The sequence below is a fragment of the Neopelma chrysocephalum genome, unplaced genomic scaffold, assembly GCF_003984885.1.
Source record: "Neopelma chrysocephalum unplaced genomic scaffold, ASM398488v2 Primary Assembly neopelma1_44, whole genome shotgun sequence".
Taxonomy (NCBI): domain Eukaryota; kingdom Metazoa; phylum Chordata; class Aves; order Passeriformes; family Pipridae; genus Neopelma; species Neopelma chrysocephalum.
This window is the reverse complement of record NW_020897703.1, coordinates 10732743-10756272: the sequence shown is the minus strand read 5'-3', so window position 1 is coordinate 10756272 and position 23530 is coordinate 10732743. Positions and strand designations below refer to the sequence as shown.

Genomic DNA, 23530 nt, shown 5'->3' with positions numbered 1-23530 from the left:
AGCACACACTAATTTTTTTGCTTTCTTGATGTCCTAGTTAGAACGGCTGGGACCATTCATCACTGGATGGGTGTAACCCAAAACTGTGTATTCTATAGCCTTCCATGCCATTTCCCAAAAACTGTTGTCAGTAGAGGCCTGCGAGGTGGGAAGATGTTCCTGTACCCTTTTATGGAATTCCCCGCTCTGATACCCTTTTATGGAGGAGGGACTGAGCATCCGCATGCCCTTTTATGGAATTCCCTGCTCTGAGGGAGGGACTGAGCACTCCCGCCTGAACTGGAGAATATATAAACTGGGAGTTTTCGGAACCTTTTCCACCACTCGTGGGATCCAGAGGAAGACTGCAGACCACCGCTCCCAACCAGACTGAGACCACCACCCTCAACTGGACTGCAATCACCACTTCTGACCAGACTACAGCAGCTCTCCCACCAGCAGGTTTATCCCCTCTCCCTTTACTTTGGACTCGGGGGGGGGGCAAGGTACACCACTTTTGTTCATACCCCAGGGTGCTGGGTTATACATTTGGGTTTTGCGGGTTAAAACCACTTGTCTGTCTGTATAATTGTACTTATTGCATTATTTTAATAAATTGTTATTCTGACTTATAAATCTCTCTTTTGAATTGAGTTCATTTCCCCTGCTGGTTAACTTTTAAACCAGCACACTTGATTTGATTTCTATGTGTCAGTAAACTCACCAAAGACAAAATGCTGTGTAAGAAAAGGTGATAATGGCTGGTTTTGTAACTGGGGTTGAGTGAATTGGACAAAATGTGGGACAAGGGTGACCTCTGCTCAGAAGCCTCCCTGCTCATTAGCAGGTGTCTGTGGTTTAATGATTCACCGTGGTGCAGAGAAGGAATCAAATTAGTTGTTGTGTGAAGCTGTCATTACTCTGTGTGTTTCTCTGTATAGTTCCAGCTTAAAGCATGTCGTTCCTTTCATAGCAGCCCCTCAGATTACTGTATCTCATCCTTTCCACATCAAAGTGCTGTCAGTATAAAAAGGATGCAGAGATAATTTTACAATACATTCTCTTCAAGCAGCTTTGACTTGTGCAGTTGCAACATTTCTTTTTATTCTGGGATTTGCAAAAGAAGATGCACTAAAATGAGTAGCATCTTAAAACTGAACAAAGCCAGGAAACTAAATGTCTATTTGGACCAAAGCACCTCTGCAGGGACAATGAGGATTTTAGGAAGTTAATTCTTCTCAAGTGCTGCCTGAATTACATTTCAGTCAACTAGGAAGAACCAGTGACAGTGTGGAAAATGTCCATTCTTTGAAAAGCGTGGATCATCTCTTTTTATTTACTAGCTGAAAAATAACTTGGTACCTTAAGAAATCTTCCCACTCCCAACATCAAAGGCTCGGCCTCAGCTAGTAGCCAGTACGTAGAGAGCTGGGCTCACTGTCTTGACATTGCTGCTCTATGGGAAAGTAAAAAAAAAAAAAAGAATTAATACAGGAGGAAAGCAAGTGAAAGGCAGCAGAACAACAGAACTTTGTAGAATTGGCTTTAACTTTTTAGGACTTTGTTTAAATCCACTCTGCCAAGAAATTTGTTTTCCTCTTAGTCATTATGCAGCTATGCATATATAATCTAAAAATGTTTCACATTGTTTTTCCTAGCCATGTTTGTCATTTGCCAGCATCTGTAGAAGAGTTTGTCACAAAAGTGAATAATGAAAGAGAACAGAAATCTGAAAAGCTGACAGACAAACTGCAAAAGGGAAGCAGCCTGTGTGTTGGCCAGCAGACAAGCAATTTGATGTGGTTCATCCAGCCATCTTCTGTTTCAGGTATTCTCAACAGCTGGGACCAGACTGATCTGATGCAGGACTTTGCCTCTTTTCCCTGGAGGAAAGCTAAAGATGCTGGATCTTACTATGTCATTGGTGCTTAACTGGGCTTACTACAGTCAGTCTTTCCAAAGCGAGTAACAGATTTAGGTTTCCTGATATTCTCCCTGCTGCTTTCCACATTGGCAAGTAATAACATAACAAGATCTGGAGCTTCAGGTGGATGTTGTGTACCTTTCTCAGGAAGACCTGGGGACCCCTTCTGTACAGTGGTGGTTGAAGGTTGTTGAAGGCAATGCAACAACGGAACAATTCTGGACAGGATAGACCTACCTACTGCCATAGAAAGGATAAGCCTGAGTCAGCAGGCAGAGACTGCATCTTACTTTCATGGAGGAACTCTAAAATTTTGGTTTTATCTCAAATTTCAAGAAATTCAGATTTTTTTTTCGCAAGAGGAAATAGAACTACAGATCAATGAATAATTAGCAAAGTGTTAATGTGAAAGCATAAAGTTCAGTGAGAGAAAGAGAAAAGTGAATATTTGGATAACTCAGTTTTTTGAACTTGATGGAAAATATATCTTGAAATCATGAGAATGAAAGTTTAGATCTATATATAGTATGTTTGTAAAATCCATCTCTACCTAAATACCGTTCAGCTTTGCCTTGGAATCATAAAAGATTTGAACTTAAAACTAGTTCTTCCTTCTTTCACTGGCGTTTTATCTTTTAGCGTATGACACAGTAGTGTGTCCTTGGCTCTTCATGACTGCAAAGGGACAAATACTTAGTAATAATGTTCACACAGACATCACAAACTGTTCTTGGTTACAGCAGTGTAAATCTGGAGAAACTCAGCTGATCTCAATGGACTTACTCAGGCCTGAAATCAATTATTGCTGTGGTGTGAGTGCATGGAGCCTGGGTCATCGGCCCAGTTCTGGCATTGAGATGCAAATAGAAACCAGGGGGAACAGGGGAGCATTGCCCAGGCATCCCAGAGGCAGCTGGGCCACGCAGGGCTCCTGGCACTACTCGTGCAGAACAGGCGAGAAACAATGCCGGGGCGTGCCTGGGTGGTGCATCCCGTGTAGCTACACGGCCAAGGAGCAAGCGGGGAGAGAGTCAATGGAAGTGGGTAATTGTTATGCAGCCATGCAAGAATAGAAACAAAATGCAGCTTAAATACTCCTCCCCCAAGCCAGCCCCCGTGATTATGCTACCAATAACCACAGTGGTAGCTGTGGTGACCATGTTTCCATTTCAGTCCCTGGCATCTGTGGGCATTGGCACCGAAGCAGACCCCAGTTGGATGCCTGGAAGGCAGTGCTGTGCCAGGCTAGCGATGGGCTGCATCAGTTTAGATAAAATGATGCTTCCTGACACCCTCCCTGTGTGAGCCACCTTGTAGGAACAGGCTGGAAACACATATACCACAAAGTCCCTCTCCATTTCCTTCCTGTGTCTTACCTCCTACTGCCAACAACCAAGCAAATAAGAACATGAAGTAATACATTGTACCAGTTTAAAAATTACACTTCCCACCTGATGTGTGCCATTACATAATTTTTTACACAGAGAATTTAACCCAAAGTGGCACATATCTCATATTAGTGGCTGAGTCTCAGTTGTTTTCACAGAGGTACCCCAGTAGTAGAGTTGGATGCTGTGGGGGTAGGGATCTGCAGACACTCTTGAAACCCCTTTGCCAGGCAGCCTGCTCTCCAGCTTGCATTAGCTTTAATAAAAGACAGAGGGGCTTAAGAGTTTTGTTTCTTTTGCCATATCAGTATTTTCCTATATAGTGACTAGTAATCTATATAAGAAAAAATAACACTGAAATTGATTTTTTTATCCTCTATCATATTTATCCACTAGTGATTTTTCCCCTCTGGTAGCACACATAAGTAAACGTGAAGAAAAGAAATGTTGATTAGGCAGCTAATTCTGAAAGCAAAGGATGACATCAAATTTAACAGGGAAATTAATCCTCCATTTCTTTTTGTTCAGTTTTTGTTATAATTATTTAGTGCCATTTACCTTTCTCCATTTGTTAAGCTCCAAATGACGAATTTTGGAAAATAGTAAATAAATACATAAAAATCTTAATAAACCGCTTGATCTAGTCAAAGAATAAAGCCTCATTTGGAAGGGATGAACAATAAATACTAAGGAATTGCTTGATTTTTCTGAAGCTTGGTTGTTGGTTTTTTTAAATTCAACAATACAAAATATTAACTCCATTTTGAAGTAAGTTTGAACTAGCTTACCTTATTTTTTGAAAATGGGGGAATTCCATCGTAGACAGTGGATTTAGCACTTTAGTTTGAAAAACAGCCCTAACAGGGAAACTCTCTTGTTCCCCACTTTACTCCCTTCTGCAAAGGCCATATGACTTTAGAAGCTGTTGTCATACCTACCATAAAAATACACTGCTACTAAAACTGAGAGCAGTCATTTTCTTCATCTATAGTGCTTTTAGACAACCTGGAACATCTATCTACGCTTTCACCACTAATTATGTAAGAATACGCATTGTAAGTGCAAAGGAGAAAGTTGCCAACTCTTTTATTATCACCTCTTCATTAAGCTCTTGCAGTTTAAAAGACTTAATATGGAATATAAAGATACCAAATTAAAGCTGGTGTTTCATGCACCTCCTGTTTTGATGAGAATTATCTTGGCTGAACACAGGCCTCAAAGCTGACAAGAATAAGGATAACAAGAGGCTGGAGCCTCTACTCCAGCTCAGAGTTCATGAAACATCCAGAGGGGTCCCTGGGCAAAGGCGGAGGAGGGCAGGCACTTGCCACTCTCCTTGGCTAAAGCCCCAGGTGTGAGAAGGCATTTCACATTAGAGACTCTCAGAGCTGAAAGGTGATTGGGGCTAATAGATCAAAACAAAGGAGTTTTCTTCACATCAGTATTACAGAAGGAAATTACATGAATTAGTTAAAAAAGCATTCTGAGGGCACCGAAGATAGACAGAAAGTGTTATGTTTCCAGTTATGGGGTGCACATGGTTGGATCATGGTCATACCTGCAGTAGATGTTGTCATGCTGGGGGCCATATGCTGTTAAGTTTCTCAGGAATTAATAAAGTCGTGACTCTGCTTTCCCAACCTCCCCCACAGGTCAGCCAAATTGTGGGGTGTGCTCCCCTGGCATGCTCTCGCAGAATGAGGATACTTTGAAAATCTAAATACATCTTCTTTGCATAATACATAATAACTCTACCAACAAGTATCCAGACAGGCTTTGCACAGCAACTTTGAGATGCAAATATCCTGTGCCTGGTGAGCTAGTTGGGCTGTGCAGGAGCATACAAATGGAATTCCAGTTTTATATATGGGCACACACCAAATAGTTTTGAGGTGTTGTGATCTAGCTAACCTGCTGTCTGCAGAGCTTTAACCCATCAATCACCTACCAGATCTATAGTATTTATTTTCTCTTGCTGGCCACAAATCCGAGACAATCCTGATACAGTCAGCCAGAACAATATTTCCATTTATTGATATAATTCGATACATTGAGTGCATTGGCCATACACAGAGTTAAGTGACAGGCTGATTGTTATTTATTGAAGGGCTCTTGTAGTGGCCAGAAGTAAGAAGTAAGGATAGCATTTAGGGCCTTATCCTTCCTATGCTGCTGAGTCACCTCAGTTTCTGTAGCAAGACAGTGAAGAATGGGGGACAAAAGCTTCCTTTGGAATGGTGTCTTTGGGAAGGAGTGTTGTCTCATAACAGCTGGCAAAGCTATGCTGGCAGTGGGGACAGTTTCTGTGCTGATACTACTCAAAAGACATTACTCGGAGTATCACATAGTGCTGGTATGTCCCAGTAGAAGGTCATTGCTGTCCCCAAATTCTGCACTTCTACTTACTGAAATAAAAATCATAATATGTACATAATATAAAACACATATATATACATATATAAAAATCACTATGGTGATATGTCTTAAAGATACTGTAATAAACACAAGTATTAATTATTCCATGTAAAAACAAACAAACTCCTTGCTCTGGTTCCCTTGAAATGTCAAGCAATTCTAACTGGAATGGGAACTATCCGCTATGAATGGTGGATTGTTATGGTGAAGCTGGAGGGTGTCTGCTTTATAGAAATAAAACTAATGAATTAAGAAAAACCCAACGCTGATATGATAAGCGCACGTTATTCAAATTAGTTGCTATGAGAAATCACTGAAAAGAGAGCCTTTTATAATTTTTTTTTTAAAAACTGGACTATGCTCGTGGTGTTAAAAGAGTGAATATATGAAAGAACTGAATAGTAGAATCTTTATGTTAACTTTCTTTTGATAACGGAGCTTTGGCATAGCCTCTGCTTTTAAATGAGAGCACTCAGTTTGTAGTGCTGGCTTAAATTCACTGTATGGCTAGTGAGCTTCAGCAGGTTTAGCACTTCTCTACTCCAGACATAGCAGTTGTATGTTTTTTCCTCCCCAAAGAAGTAAATTATTTATACAGCACCAACCTTTTTTAACCTAGCTTCTGACAGGCTGGGATTTTTCCAATCTCAGTTGAAACTGTCTAAATAATTTATCAAATATTCTTTCAAAGTACAATGAATTCTGAAACCTAAGAAATGTTAAATGAGATTCTTTGCCCTTCCAGTGGGAAAGGGTTACTGAGGTTAAGCTAGTATGTTCTTTGAACTTTTCTCAGTCCCTGTCTTTTCCCATTGTACAGTCTCCTTTTTCTCTCCTACTGTCTATCTATTAATTTTCATGACATTTTCTATTTATCAGACTTTTCCTTTATGTTTCTGTATCTCTTGCTAACTCTTCCCTTGCTGAAGTCTTTCTATACCTCTTCTTCTTCATTATAGTAAGACAGCTTTCCTTTGAGATGGTCCTCCAGAGAGAGGAACCATTGATTATTGTGTCCCAAGCTGTACAGGCAGTCTTGAATCTTTCAGTCCAGCCTCAAATTCAACTGAATCATCTCCCATCCCCATAAAGAAAATGGTGACAAATCACAGAATCATAGAGTCATGGAATGGTTTGGTTTGGAAGGGACCTTTACAGGTCCTCTAGTCCAACCCCCATGGGTCTTCAACTAGAGCAGGTTGCTCAGAGCTCCATCCAACCCGGCCTTGGATGTTTCCAGGGATGGAGTATCTACCAGCCCTCTGGGCAGCCTGTTCCAGTGTTTTGTCACCTTCATCATAAAAAATTTCTTTTTTATGTCTAGTCTAAATCTAGACTCTTTCAGTCTAAAACCATTACCCCTTGCCCTTGGCCTGCTACAGGCCCTGCTACTAAAAAGTCCATCCCCAATCTTAAAAAATCTGAAGATCTTTGGTAAAGATAAGAAAGAAGACATTTCCCTAGAACTTGAATCTGCAAACAACATGTAATCTTGCAAGAACATATTTCCAGATCAGGTATATGACACACACACACACACGCACACATACCCTCCCCCTGCCCCAGTCTATTTCTGTCTGGTCAAAACTTCCTCAAAGATTACCTTTCTGTAATACTTGGATAATTCTCTCTCAAAGAACCAATATAAGAAGTCTGTAAAAACACACACACACACACACACACACACATACACACACACACAAATCCAATCCACCAAAACAAAACCTTGGGCTATACCAGTTTTTCCAGAAGGTATTTTAATCCTTTTAAAGTTTTGTCAGTGATTCAGGTGGCTTCCCTTACCTGAGTCAAGTCATCCAACTCTACTCAAAGAAGAACTTCCAATTTTTTTTTAGGAAGAAGAAATAATAAAGTAGCACCCCACACTGTGTTTACTTAGACTCAGCAATTCAGTATTGTGTCCTTTATAAATTAATGATATAATGAACTATGCTTCAAGATGTCTGATGTAGTATCACAGCTGAAATCAGCAGCAGAAATACAGACTAGCAGCTAAGTTTCTGATCCTCTGCTGTACTGTAACTGTTTAAACAGAACATTACTCCCTTAAGGAAGCCATTTAATTTTGAAGTTTTAAAGCAAGTCACTTAACCGTGAAAGCAGACTTTAGAGAAGCTGACCTGCATGAGCCCCTATGTCAGAGAATAATGCCCAGGCATGATCTTATAGGAAAGGCAGTAGGTATATGTAACTATAAAATGGAATAACCCCTATTTTCTTTGTGGTCTTCATTGCATTTTTCAGATGTTTTGCAAGGCAACTTCTTCTTCCCTCTCCCTCTTAACTTTTCTTTCTGTCACAGTCAAAATTAAGACCTTATATAAACTGAGCACAATCAACCTCCTGCCATGTTCTGCTGTCCTAAACCCACAACCTTTGCGATCCACTCTTTGCCCCCACTATTTCTTGAACAAACACGGTAGGATAGGAATCAGAAATAATTTTAAAAATTGCAACAAAAAAAAGGGGGATACAGACAGCAAACTAACTAGCAGGTAAGCTCCTTATAACTATTCTTTGTGAAGTACATGTATATCGTAAAGTTTTTTATTGCAAGTTTGCTGAGTTTTGCCATCTTTTGACTTGCACTGAATTATTTTTCTGAAGATTTCCTTACACAAAGCTACATTCTAGCTCTAAGTCTTAAAAGTACATTTGTTTCATCATAACCTTGAGTTATTATTTCACCATATATTTAAAAAGGTCAGTCAAGAATAAAGCTTTGCTTTTGATTTGGAGAGCAACAGTTCTTCCAATGTATGGCCACCTTAATATTAATAAAATACTTTAAAACTGTATGTGTAAAGATTTGTTATGAGATATGCAAGTTTGCATTATTTAATGGTATGTTATTATTTAATGTTTGTGGATAATAAGTTTTTATAAGTCTACAAAATTTTAATTTCACTCCAGTACTCTGGTTTCCTTTTATGTTTGATAACAGTGTAAAACTTAATTATGAAGAAAGCTCTCTTTGTCACTTAATAGCTATCCCTGCTACAGTATTTGACCCTGAGATTACCTCAATTGATTAGAGCATGGTGCCAATAACACCAAGGTCCTGGGTTTAATCCCTGCATGGACCATTCATTTAAGAGTTGAATTCGATAATCCTTGTAGGTCCCTTCCAAGTCAGAAGATTCTGTATTTTCCTTTTTAGAAAACAGTCTACTTGAAGCTGAAGGAACAGGGAAAGGATGTTCGATAATCCCGATTTCCCACTAGATGACGCTCTAAGTACAAAAACACACTCCAGCATGTTCATTAATATATGTGTGAATTGCTTAAGCACATTACGTGTTCATTAATTTACTGCTCTTATGTGCTCATAAAGATTGATAATATGGAGCTACAGTGGCCTATGAAAAATTCGAAAAACAGTGGCTCTTCTGTTCTAAAGTCTGGCTAGATATTTCTCCCAGTATGTCTGTGGCTATAGCACATTATTTAACTTCAGTATTAAATGGTTTTGGTCACTTGTGGTACAACAGACATGCTAAAAACCTTTTTTAAATTTTTTTATTTTTTTTGCTTTCTTGGAACTTACCATAATGTGGTTAAATGCCAAAATTTACTGCACTCCAGTAAGGTGTAGTAATTTGAATAGCTAGCTATTAAAATGCAGCATGTATTATATACATATATTGTATACAAGCATGTACACTCATACAGATTCACAAGCTGGAATAAACTGATAAATGCTATTAAATAACGGTGTATTCACCTGACACCTCACAGACATCTTTACATAAAATAAGGTAGCATAAAGAAATTACTGTCATAACAATGCATTCCATGTAAAGTGTCTTCCATATGTGCCCTTCCTTTATAAAAGATGTAAGACTAAGTTATGAAACTACTTCTTGATTGGAGAACTTGAGCTGTTTACAGTGCCAGTTGTGTATAATTACACCTCAATCCTGTAACTGTTTACTGTTTACATTTTGTATTATCTATTCTAAAAAAAAAAAAAGACATTTCAATCTTTCTCATTTAAAATGGTTGAAATTCTTATTGCCAAAACACAATATGTAGAAGAAAAAAAACATCTCTAGCAAAATTTCAACCAGAAAGGCTACTTTTCTAAGCAAACAGTGCTGGGCCTAAAGATGTTTTACGTATTCTAACATATAGTTGCTTCTGAGTGTCTTATCAGCAACTTACTGTGTTGTTCAAGCTGTGTGGAAAAACTTTCAGATCCAAGTCAAGCGGGCACGCAACACGATTACAGTCATAACTTGTTGGAAGACGCCTTGTATTTGCATCAGTGGCAAGCCTGACTGATATAAATTCTTTAAAATCCATGAATGATAAGTTTGAAATGTGTACTAAATTAGAAGATGGACATTTGCAGCAGAACATTGATGTGCAAGATTTTTAGTGGTTACTTTGATTTTCATTGGCTGATTATATTAAAATATTTAATGTCTACATTTATCTCAGTCTCTGTAAGTATTCTAGGTAACATGGTGATGACAGCTTTAATGGGAGCAGACTTGGCCACCCTGCTGTGACAGACTAGTGAATCACAGTATTTTAATCTTTCATGTATTGACTTTCTTACTCTTTAAAATACATTCAGCTACAGACACAAAAGATACTGAAGTTCTGTTTAATAAACAATTTATCAGGATTCTGAACTTCATTAATAAATTAAGGAATATATTTACTTATATGAAAGCCTGACCTGAATGTCTAAATTTCTTCTTTGCTTCTGTATTTACTTGTTAAAAAATCCCTTAATCTTCTGGCTGGAGATAACTTTTATTAGGATTGTCACTAGTGACATGTTATGAGGATTTATAAGAAGATTTTTTTTCTGTGTTTTTCTGTCAATTACATGCTAACTATTTTCTATACCATCAATTTTTAATGAAAAAAAACCCTTGTTGTCTGATAAACCAATACTTAGGGTACTTAGAGAAATGAGGTACCAGTACTCTTTTATTTCCTGAAAAGTAACAGAAAGATTAAAAAAAAAGAAGTTTGAACCTTTAAGCAGATGTTATATGCTGTTTACACCCTGATTCTGCCCAAGTAATGGAGACTTGTGTCAACATATGACTGCAATGGTTTCAGGGCACAAGGGCAGGGCTCTCATGATTCAAACAATGTTCCTAGTTGCAAGAAAAAATAAATCATGACCTATGCTTCCCCACTACTGAAAATAATCAGAACATTTTTTATTATAAAACTTGACTTTAAAATTTGTTTTATAGTTCTAGAGCCTTTTGGCGTTATATTTTCAAGATTTCTGGAACAATCATGACAGATAATTATTTTTTAGATTTAAAAATTAATCCACACTTCCTGTTCTCTTAGCTACACTGGCAGACCTCTTCTGTGTGCTCAGCTATGTCGGCAGAAAAATGCTGTCTTCGCTTATGTCAGTCAGGAATGTGGTGCAGTTATACCAGCCAAAAAATTCCCTCTGTCAGCATGTCTTGACTCTGTTCTAGGGCCTCTGGCAGCCAGGCTGGTCTGGCATCGCTGCAAAGGCAATGAGGACAAGCCTTCAGAGCCACTCTGGCTGAGCACCTGCACTGGCAGAGCCCGATCTAACCTTTAATAATAATAATGGCCCATCTTCGCGAACGAAGATTTGGGGAAAGGTCTTTTTTTACCTTTCCAGCCTGCGCAATGGATTTTTTAGGTGAGACACAGCCTGCGCTGAACTGAGCCCACCCTTTAATCCTAAGGTTCATCTGCCGGGGCCAAGCAAGCTTGGACAATGGCAGTGAGGTCCTCAGGACGTAGGTTTGTTTAGAGTGTCCTTCTCATAGATGGATGGCCACACAGGGCTAACGGGTTCCATCTGCCCGGGAGGGACTGGGAATCGAACCCGTGGTCGCAGCAGTGAAAGTCCTGCACGCTAACCACTAGGCCACCAGGGGTCCCTTCTAACCTTTGGAGCACCCTAAATGACAAACCATGGTCAGCAACTCCAGTGTATGTTTAAACCTGAACTCCTACCCCGAGAATAAAATCTGCATTTCGTCCTGAGGTATGTCACAGCTTCCCTGCAATATCAGATGTACACAAGTGACGCTCTGGCACTGCAGAACCTGCCTGACACTATCCACACAAAAGTCCAGCTGTTTTTGCAGCATAAAGGTATGGATTTACACCTGGCTGCCTTAGAGCTTTCAATGGCTCTCAGACTTCCCAGTCTTAGGAAATCTTTTTCTCTCAACTTCTATTTCTGTCTTTCCCAGCATGGGAACAATACCTTTTGTTTCCAATCTGTATCTGTGAGGTATTGTGCATGTAGGTCTCTGAGGCTGCCACTGTTTGAGTGATGAGAACTACTTGATGAGAAAGTGCAGCCAGATTACAGCAAAGAGGTTGTAAATTAGAGCAAAAGGAAGAAATTAGGAGGAGTACGACCCAGGTGGAACCGAGGATGCCAAAATTAACATCTCCCTTGCTCTTTTAGAATATATTTTGACAAAAGCCTATTTCAAACTCTGGTTGAGGCAAAAAACTGAGATTAAGCCTATTCCTCACTCTGTCTCACTTGTTTGAATGTAAAGCATTCTCAAGCTGGTGTACCATTTTTTCTTTCCATATTAAAAAAATATGAAAGTGAGCCAGCTCGAAACCCCCACATCCTGTAACACTGGAGTGAAATCTCCAGCAGAGGCATGCTCCCAGGCACTTCGGGTAGAAAAGTGGGCAAAGAAGGTTTAGCAAAGAGCACAATGTCTTTTGTTTTGGTCAGAAACTCTGGGATCTGTGGCCTGAAGAGGAGAAAAGAGAAAGGAGAGCAGATAGGGCTTTATCCCAGCTGTAAAAAAAAGATTTACTCAGAGCACCTACTGAATTAAGGTGAGCAATAATCTTCTACATATCTGCCCAGCTCTTACCTACTCTATTTATATGGTATTTTAAAGGATTGGAATAAAATATTTGAAGCTGAATTGAGCAGGCAGACATTATTTTAAACTGACATACAACTAATAACAAGAATATGTTCTCTGCAAACAATGAAAGAAAATATGTAGAACTGAGATTCTAACTAATTTTTTTTTAATTCCATTTGAATGAGTCCCTCATCCTTCTGAGGAGAAAGCAGAGAAAGGGAGAAGTGTTTGAAAGTCAAAATACTACTTTGCACATCTCTAATGTTTTCCATTCTAGGATGTCTAGTGCTTTACAAGCTTAATGTGATTAACTTTATGCTCAGTAAGCAGTTCTACCCATAAAAATAGGTAGGTCTTTACAGGATTAGGGCCTCAATTTGTCCTTAAAGTGGTGAGCAGTGAATATCACTGCTTTAACAGACAGAACAGTATAAATAACAGATACTGTGATTTGCCTGAATAGCTGTCAAAATGAAAATTGTATTGGATTAACCTGAAACAAAACAAAAGAACGCTCACATTTGCAGCCAGCTGCAAGGAAAAGGAAAGCAGAAAGAAAGAAAAAAAAATTAACATGATGAAACATTTCCTTTGATTAAATTATGAAACATTTCTTTCTCAAAGCTCTTAAAATGTCATTCTTTAGAATAAAATGGAAATTATTTAAAATTACTGGTTAGAATTGAAGTAGTAATTCTTAGTATGTCAAACTGAAATGTCTACTTTTCTTTGTACACAGCATGACAATTGTCACATTGTAAAAAACACCCTTTGGTAGGGAATGTTTTCTGGTCTCTGCGTTAGGGCAGGTTAAGTGGAGCTTTTGGCACATGGCTGTTGATGGGAGCGCTCCCTCAGGTCGGAGGGTTTTCAGAGAGTGGCTGCACCCCACTTCCCTGTCCCGTGTGGCCCTTAGCTGTGGCCTCATGGGGGGCCATGGTACAGCACCTTCCACCCACGGACAGCTCTAGTGATGGCATCGCTGTGTCCATCAGGAGCCTGCTTAGCCAGGAGCGTGTCAGGAGTCAGGCCTTGAACAGCTCCGGCACAAATACTGGAGAACAGCGGGAAGACAAGACACAGCCTGTCCCAGAGATGACCCCTTAGGGCACAGCCTGTTCCAGAGATGCCCCACTCATGGCATGGCCTGTGCCAGGGATGCCCCGCTCAGGGCACAGTCAGTCTGAGCACACGCTAATTTTGCAGCACTGAGACCACCTGCCCCCCAGGTCAACAGCCACAGAGGCCGCAAGGGGTCTGACTCCTGGATACCATAGGCCCATCTGCCCCTCGTGGCCAGGCTGGCCCCAGCCTTCTCCCCCATCACTCTGCCGTTTCTGGTTCCTCTCACATCTCTTGCTACACACTTTGTGCACACAGACCCCACAGAAAATTACTCTATTTTTTTTCTGATTGTTTCTTCTTGTTGTGTTAGTTGGGGAAAGATCTAGGACTCTGAAAAGCTTGCTCATCACTTTCTAATAAAAGTCTGCTTAAAGGATAAGCAACAGTAGAATAACCTGCATGGGAAAGGGCTGAGGAGTCACACAGTGAGAATGCAGCTATCAGGGAGTTTGAGAGGGTTTTGACAACTGTGGATAGAAACCAGGGTTCAGGGCTGAGAAAATCTGAAAAGTTTCCTGAAGTTCACTGCTAGCTCAAGGGAAGAACAGATTATGAAAATATTTTTTCAGAGAAGTCATGCAAAATATATATAAAAAACACATTAATTTTAAAACTATTGAAAATTTAATGTGAAATTATGTGTGGACCAAGCATGTGTTAAGACTTGGACTTAGTATAATTTACTGCTAAACAAAACCATGTTTAATTAATAAGTATCCTACTTAAGAATGAGTTAAAAATGTTACTTTTCAAATTATCACATAACCATTAATTTAAATATTAATTTATTTTTATTCTATCTCAACTTTTTTATTAACAACATATATAATGTGTTACTGATTAAATATATGTTCTACATCTATCTTTGTAACAGGACAGATGATGGGTTCTGTTTGCTTTTGTAGGTGTAAGTATTTTCAGGACTGCAGAAAAGCTTTTGGCCAAATGACTTTGTGCTGCAGTTCAGCAAGAGCGGAGAGAATATGTGCTTCTTTTCCAAATAAGTCACACATAGTAATTATATCAATTTTGAGTTGAAAAGAACAGCCTATTTTGTTATTTCAAAATCCATGAATGGACACAGCAAGTGAGGATGAACTCAACTAATTTCAGAAATCTGCAGGTCCTCGGCACAGCTTTTTGAGAACATTTGCAAACAGATGCCTCTGGAAATTTTCAAGACTACCTACAGGTCACCTTGTATCCATCGATTTCTTTGGAAGCAGGCACCTGATTGTCAGTGCAGTTTTGAAAAATCTCATTATGCCTCTACTGCAGATTTGGAGTCCTAATATGTGGCTTAGAGTGACAAGAAACAAGCTTCCCATTCACTAAGTGCAGTAAATACAAATGTAATGCTAATATATGTTTTAATAAATGGTGCTATTGGGTAATTAAGAAAAAAAATGGGTTACTAATAACATATTTTCTAAATCTCAATTTGTACATCTTTTATGCTGTAATTGTACATTCAGCTTGATACAAATTGAAAAATACCTTGTCTAATAAAATTGAAATATTTTCTAATGTAAATTAAGGTTTCTACAATAGAATTTGAATTAATATATATTAAAATTTCTGCTTAAGTAAACACACATATGAACAGTATGTAGTAAGAAATATCCACCTGGAATAAAGGCTATATGCAGTTCTACTTTTGAATGATTATGCACAACTTTAAGAGCAAGCATTTTTAGAATAACAAGGATAAGTCAAATGAAAACCAAGATTAAAAGCAGTTATTCAAATAAAGGTTCCATGATTCAGACCTGTGATTTATATCACTTTGATTTACATGTCAATCTGTCGTGCTTACAATATTTTGCTCCAATGCAATTAAGGTCATGAATTGGAGACCATATAGTTGTATTGAGGTGCAAAGACATCTTTCTAATCTCTCTGATTCCATTTTACTTTATCTGTTAAGAGAGAATAAAAACTTTTGTCTTTTATGGGGGAAGGTACCATGCAAATGCAAATGATATTATACAGAATGGCAATTTAAATGGTAAAAGAGCAAAGGGTTTTAATAAAATGACAATTCAAGACACATATAAGCGTCCCTGTGTGAATGTTGATTGAAATGAGGAAAGTTAAGAGTGAATTTTAAGTGCCCATAGAAAAATGCATCAAATGTGAAGAGTAAATTAAGAAGTGCACAGGCCAAGGGACAGAACTGTCTCAGAAATGTATAAAGAAAGAACTGAAATATTCCTTTGAGGATTTGGGACAAAGGATCACTCAGTCCTTGATAACAGTGCAAAGCAGGTTGGGGAATAGGCTGTGGGGAACACAGGCATAGTGACACTTCAAAAGACACAGGAACTTGAAAAAGTTGAAAATGCAGTTAGCGACAGATTTGGATCTGAAGAGGGAAAAAAGCAATAGTGAGCACAGCTGGATATGATCTTTGATGTTGAATTACACAAGGTTTAAGAAGAATTAGGGCCTTTGGAAGATACTGTCATTGGAAATTCTAAGGGGTGACTCCAGGGCAGAGCAAAGGCCAAATTTTCCTCTATGCTCCCAAAGCAGCACCTGGCAGGTCTCTCTGGTAGAGGCTGGGCCAGGTGAGCCTGGCACACGTCACTGTGCAGATGCTCACAGCTTCTCGGAGGCACCCACCCTGAGGTGTCTCAATGAAGTGAACAACAAAGGTGAAGGAACCAGCAATGGCCTCTCAGGTGCACAGGAACCAGCTTTGAGATATTCCTGCTGAGTCTTGCACAAAGCCTGCATGTAAGGTGGAGGCTCTCAGAGAATACTCTGAGTGGCATGGGAATGATGTGCAGGTCCTAATACAGGAATGATAGGTAGGCTGCCAACACTCTGGATAGGCTATGGAAACTATCCTTTCCTGTTTTCAGGGACACTAGAGTTGTGGCAGTAGGCTTTAAAATTTAAAATTTGCCAAAACCCCAATATCTTGCTATGAGAAGCAAGATACCATGACAACATAACGGCAGAAAAGGAGGGTGTCAGGCTGTCATCTGGCCCTTCTTATACTAACAGGGACATCCACAGTGGCAACATAAGGGTCACGACTGCACAAAAGGTACTGCTGAAAATGTTATTTGTGAATTGTATCTTTTATGAAAACCTTTTTTTTTTTCCAAATGTGCATTGGGAGTGTGTGAGTGGGGCAAATAAACATAATGGGGAGAATCTGTGACTTCCTAATGGACACTCTCTTATAAAGGCAGAAAAGAAATAATTTCCAGCATTACCTGGCTAATGTGAGAGCTGAGGGGGAAGACAGGCGAATCTCACCTTCTTCTGGGAGGAGTTAGTCTGAGGCTATTTTCTCATCCAGGGTATGGAAAACTTACTGAAAGTGAGAAGCATGATGTCTCTGTGAAATGACCAGATCTTTGCAGTGAGTAGAAATGTAATGCTGAGCAGCCACGTATTACTCCTGGCATCTAAAATCTCCCAATTGGTCTGCTCCAGACTTTGCACCACAAAGGGGAACAACAACCAGTGCAACCCTTCAAATCCCACTGTCTCTTCAGAGACTGCCTCAGACAGTCAACAATAATGAAGAGTTTCAATGTCAAAGGACATTTTCTCTGATAGCCCAATCAATCAAGTCAATTCCTCCTCTCCTCTGTGCCTTTCCCTCCCAGCCTTTGAATTTTCCCAGTTGCCACTATTACTGGAGTCTCACTGGTGAAGACAACAGCTGAGAAAACACCTGAAGTTTTTACAGAGACTAGTTTAAAAAAGGTCATCTCCTTTGAATTGAAAAACAAATAAATAAATAAAATTAAATAATTTTAATGGATTCCAGCTGAGGAAACCATAGGACACCGAGATACAGTCAGCCTAAGACAAGGCTGTCTTCTCACTTTTCATCATTTTACTGTCTGCTCAACTGGTTGGCAGTTATAATGCTGACAGTTTAATCCTAATTTCGGAATCAGTGTCAACAACTATTTCTTTCTCTGGAAATGATACAGAAAGACCATAAACGACGTAGAGCATGATGCCAAACAAACTCTTTCCTTTTGGCACACTAGGAGAAGAAAAAAAAAAAACAACAAACCCAAGAGAACGTATCCATAGCCATTCCTTCTTCCTAGGAAAAAGCAAACAAAACACAGTGTAAGAAATATTTTCCCAGCTAGTGTGGGCAGTTAAGACTGTCAGATGATGTGACTAAACTACATTTGATTCCTTTGCTTGTTTAATTTACAGATACTTGTGCTTCTAAAATTTAAACTGGCAAACTGAAGAAATCCTACTGAATCAATGATTCTGTGCTTTTTCTGAATTAAGAAAGATCATCACTACAGGAGAGACAAGGGGTACTGACTTCAATTTCCTAGGGAACAATGGATGTCTGGATCAAATATAGACTTGCTATACGTCCTTTGGGCATGAGGTTTTGGCTATATAGGGTTGTTACTGTGACCTTGACATGACCCCAAATGTGTGAATGAGGTAGCTCACTTCATGCTACTGCATAAAATGGAGCTTGAGAAGTAAAACTGAACCTTGTTGAAACCCACTTCTTGCAGGCAGCATACCTTGTACCAACCCACCCCAGTGGAACAGATCCTTTTCAGCTTGTCTTTTTTACCCTTTATTGCTGACTGATAGAGTAAAAAATGTTCTTAGTTTCAGTATTGATCTTGGGAAGATTATTAAAAATAAATGCTCATCAGTGAAGGCTGGATTCAGAATGATTCTGAAAAAAATGCAGTCCAGTATTTACCTAGGAAGACTTATTGTGAAACCTCTGTCAACAACCTCTTCCCAATTAGCCTGTGTTACCCTATCGTGAAGCCTGGTACTGGAAAGTGCATAATATCCAGCTCCCACTGGAATCAGGGCAATCCTGTTGCCTTCAATGTTTAACATGTTCTCAACATCTCATAGGATGTGGTCTTCAAGCTCCAGTTCACAAGCAGGTGTGCTTAACTTAAGCATGTGAGTAGTCCCATTAGTGCTGAAGTGCTTAAAGTTAACCATGTATGTAATTGTTTGCAGGGCTGGTTCCTTAATTAGCTACACTCATCCTTTAATCCTCCCTGTCTTTTAACCTCTGCACTGTTACATGCCTCAATTTCTTTAATCAGATAATGAACATTAGGGAAGTTGTTATTTACTGCCTCTGTTTCATGACTTGAACTAAAAAAAGGATGGACCCTTTGGAGAGACCTATTATTAAATGTGGCATAAAAAAGATGTTTGCAACTTTTGAAAAAAATCTTGATTTTCCTTTTGTTGAATGACTTTTCACACTTCTTGAAGTCATGTATTGATTTCTTGATAAGATTCTCCCTAAGTTTAAAAATTGCACATTCACTGTATGATAAACTTCCGGGTTTAACTAAAGTCCTATTACACTTTCAAAGCAGCAAATCGAAACTGAAATGCAGCAATACAAAGATGACAAAATGGCCACATTAAAACAAAACCCTCTGCCAACAAAAAAAACAGCAAAACCTCCCAGCAATGAAGTTCTAGAAATACAAAATAGAGCAGGGAAAAAAACCCAACAAAACACCTCTGGCAAAAGTAGTTTTGAAGTGGACGTTTTCCAATTACTGTTTTTCATTAAAAGTGTCTGCTGGTTGCACTTGGTTATGCTGGTCGTGCTTCCTGCTTTCTGCCAATCTCTCCTTATCAACTCCAAGGGTGCCAGGAGGGTGGGAAAGCACATTTGTAGTCGTCAGGTTTCACTGCCTTTTCTACTCCCTTGACCTACTTTTTTCCTCCTAATCTTTAAATTTTCCCTTTTTTTTTATTTCAGCACATTAGCATTCTTCCAAATTTTTAATTATTCTCCATAGTAATTCCCTGGAGTCCACTGCTTAAACTTTCTTTCTCTGTTTGCTTTACCTCTAAGTAATGAGCACCTATACTATACTTTACCATAGTCTAACCCCCTGTAGTTTCCTTTACTTCATCTGTATGCTGCAAGCTGTCCCTTTTGGAGAGTTGCCTGGCAGTTTGACAACACTGGGAGTCTATTCTTTCTCAGATGATTTCCCTGTCAGGTTCACTGCTACTAAAAACAGGACTACTGACAGCATACATTTTGAATCCAGCCATGAAAATCGCTTCATGATAATCTTCACCCAACACTGCATTATATGGTACTACATTGACTACTGGACTGGGAATTCTTCTCTGTTTGTAAATCTGCTTTTTTGGCCACATTATTTTGAACACTTCATTTCATGCATTGTACTGAAAAAGGAATAAAGTATCACAGCAAAGCATTAGATGTTTACCTAAAAAAGGGAATGCTAGCCGATCCAATTCTCCTACAGTGTTGCTCACTTAATATAGTAAGCCCGAGGTCCAATATGATTCCTTCATAATGGACACTGAACTCTATCACTTTCTTCCTCAAGCCAGTTTGCCATTGAGCCAGATGTACTCTACCCGTCTTCTCATTACTATGATCAATCTTCTCTCTGCTGATCAGAATTTAATCCTATTAAATCACTAGGCTTGCAGTAAATGACTATCATACACACACATGCTTGCCACAGCAGATTACTATAACTGCCTTTATTTTTGGAAGATGCACTCAAGGCTGCCCCAGGCTATTCTGTACAACAACCCTGCTGCATGGCTGCGGGAAGCTGGGAGTGGCACAACCCTCCCGTGGTGGGGAAATGCAATGCAGGGATTGCTTGGAACTCACAGATGCCCCTGGTCTGTGATCTGGGATTGCTGAGTTTGGGGATGGGTGGCAGAGAGGACTGAGCAAACGGCCTGGACCTTATGGGCCTGTTTTACACCTTGTTCAGCTGCTCATGGCTGGGCTGGCAGCTGGAGGATGTCAACATCTAAGGTTTGTGGAGGCTTCTACATATCCTGGTGCAGTTCAGTTTTCTCAGTTTTATTGAAATTTTTGACTATTTGCCCTAAAACGGTAATAGAGCAATAAAGGTCTTGACTAGGGGAGAAATGTTCCAAGTCATTTAGTAATTTGTAGCTGCCAATGTTTCAACTAGTTTGGGTCACTAGAGGGTGCAGATTAGCCTCTTCAGGCTCAGTCTGGACATTTGTGTTGTCACATGTAGACCCAGACAGCCTCCTGATTTGCCGTATTAAGTGCTTAAGAGAGAAGGTGTGAATTACTCATTTTGAGTCTGTTGCATGTGTTCAGTTTTCCTTTTACAAGCACACACTACCAGGGTGCTATGTTATGTAGAGTAAAGCATTCCATGCCTGTTTCTGCAAGATATTTGTCAATATAACTATTAACCAGAATAGCGAAATAAAAATTTAGGTATGGCTTACTTAGCCTTTTAATAGTCTGAAAGCAGCACATTCAAATTACATCACTTATTTTAAAAACACAGAATATAGCCCAAAGAGATTTTTGGCCTATAATTGATCTCTTTTCAGATAAGATGTACAGAGTTTTCAGTAGATTCATATTACTTTCTCTGTGTGCCTTGCCAAATGATTTTCCCCATTTTACTGCATCTAATAACAGTTTTATAATTTAATGGTCTCTAAACTTCTTAGGATTAACAAAGCAGCAAAGAGATAACAGATTACATTTGAATTAAAGTGTTAGTATCTTCTACATTTAGGTACATAAATACCTGTGACCTAAAGGGTATTTTATAAGCTATAAATACACAATTGCTAATGTTTTTCACATTTTATGAAAAACGTGACCATTATGTCTGAATCTGTTTTTTGTTTTATATGGCGATAGTTTTAGGTCACATTTTTGTCTAGCTATCATAATGAACAACTTGGATTTACAAATATTCTTTCCAGGGAACTAGTGGTTTGGAAAATAATGAGGATGAGAAAACCTTCCTTGTTCTCTGAGCAGGATAGTCTCTTAAGGAGAGATAATGGTGATGAGCTATAAAGCAGAATGGTCCAGCAATGCTCCCCAGAAGCTGCACAGGACAGCATCCTAAAACCTTCTGCTGAATAAAAGCATCTATTCAGAGCTTAATTTAAAAAAAGTTAGGCATTTAAAACTATTTAGGAAAGTTAAGATAATTCAGTCAAGAGTGTACCTCTGAGTTCACATGGTCATTCATGGTTCTATTGAAGATCTAAGCTATTGCAACAAAGAAGCAGAAAGAGTGTTTATAAACTTTGGCAGAAGGAAGCAGATATGATTTTTGTATGTTAGACATGGCTGGATCCACTTGCTGGACCACAGGCAGATCAATAAATACTAATTAAATGAAAGCCTTTGCCCACAGTTAGCATTTTGCTATTTAACTTGTTAAAGAAAACTTTCTTTTATGAAATAGTCAGGAGCTATGGTGTGAATTTAGTTCTTGACAGTACTCAAATTAATCATGCTGCGCAGGAGTCAAAATTTCATGAAATGTTATTAACAACCTGAAAAATAATACCCCATGCAGGTTATCCAGTGTCCAGAAGTACATATAACAGCATAATTGTGGCAGTGTAGACAGCTTCTGGATGCCAGTTTGTCTATTATTTTTATGTCTGCCATTCCCACTGTGGATCACAGAGTCTGTTTCATTGCAGAAGTGGATGGACAACTAAGAATGCTGAAACAGGTTCAATAACCTGTTGGGGAGCTGAGCTGCGGATAAAGAAAGTCACTGACTCTCAGTGACTCTTTGTCAGAAACAGAGGTCTGAGTTGGGAAAGGGGATATAGTAAAGACAGAAGAATGAAAATAAAAATATCCTCTTTTTCTACTGTGAAAAATAATGTCTTTACTGTGATAGGGAGCTGCTAGTGCAAAAGGGGAAAGTAGGAGCAGCAGCATTTTCAACTTTTCTGAAAGACATCTGAAAAAGTTGATGTCTTTGATAGAATTGTGTCTAAATTAATAGACTTGATTAATTACAAAAATTTCACTGGTCCAACAACAAGCTGCATGTTTAAGAAATTCTAATTCAAAGTTTGCTCTTTGAATTAACCTCAAATAATTTCGCCATAAAAAATGACTGCAGCACTGGAGGAAGGACCTCTGAGGAGTGGGTGTCATGAAGGGGAGACTCGGTGTTGGCTCAGGTCCTCAGCAGGAGTGAGATGTTCGTGGTTCCAGGCAGAGCTGGTACACAGTCACATGCTCTGCAGAACCAATACCCACATGGGAGCTCTCCTTTTGGCCCACTGTGGGCAGTACAAAGGAGATCAGCTCTGCTGAATCGGAGGTTGGCTCTGCATGACCACATGAGGTTTCCCTGCAAAGGTGACAGTGATAAAAACTCTGTGAGGTGGCTCTGAATGAGGTCTGATGAATACAGCAGGACCTTCCACATGCAGCCTGGGCAAGGGCAGTGCTAGTAAGAGGCTGAATCAAATCACAAGAAAAACATTATCAATTTTCTCAGACAATTTTCATCTCAAAAAACGAGGAATTCCCGTACTCTAGAGCTGCAGACAGAGTTGTGACTGGTGCAATTTCTCTGCTGAGAGTTGGAAGAATGTAAAACTCAGTGACAGCAAAAGAGTAACTGTCCAGCAGGGAGATGTCATAGGAGCTGCGAGTGTAGCCTGCAAGTAGATATATTTCAAGGCCTGATACTGTTTGGATTATTTATGTGAGGATGCTGTGCAGAGAAATATATGCTGCATATTTAGAGTACACTTAAATCTCCATGTGGACATCTCCTCACAGTCAGTATTTGAGTGGAGCACAATACAAGGCTGGAGATAATAAGCCTTTACTTTTCTTTGGCTGTGGCTGTGGAATTCTTCACAGAGCAATTGTTCTAGATTTGATTCTATTCTGAGTCAAACAGCTTAGATAAAGGGGGTTTAATAAAATCTTAGTTCTGGTTCAGTTGTCCGTGACTAGGAAAAAAAAGAAAACAACACAACAAAGCAATTAAAAA

The 23530-nt window shown here is 39.2% G+C and overlaps 1 long non-coding RNA gene across 1 annotated transcript in view; it reads right to left on the bottom strand.

Moving 5' to 3' along the window:
• Nucleotides 1-1341: 1341 nt before the first annotated feature.
• LOC113965274 overlaps nucleotides 1342-23530 on the bottom strand; it is a 222377-nt gene continuing 200188 nt past the window's right edge. Inside the window, exon 4 of the long non-coding RNA XR_003533488.1 lies at nucleotides 1342-1435. This is a non-coding gene — a long non-coding RNA (uncharacterized LOC113965274). The remainder of the gene's footprint in view (nucleotides 1436-23530) is intronic.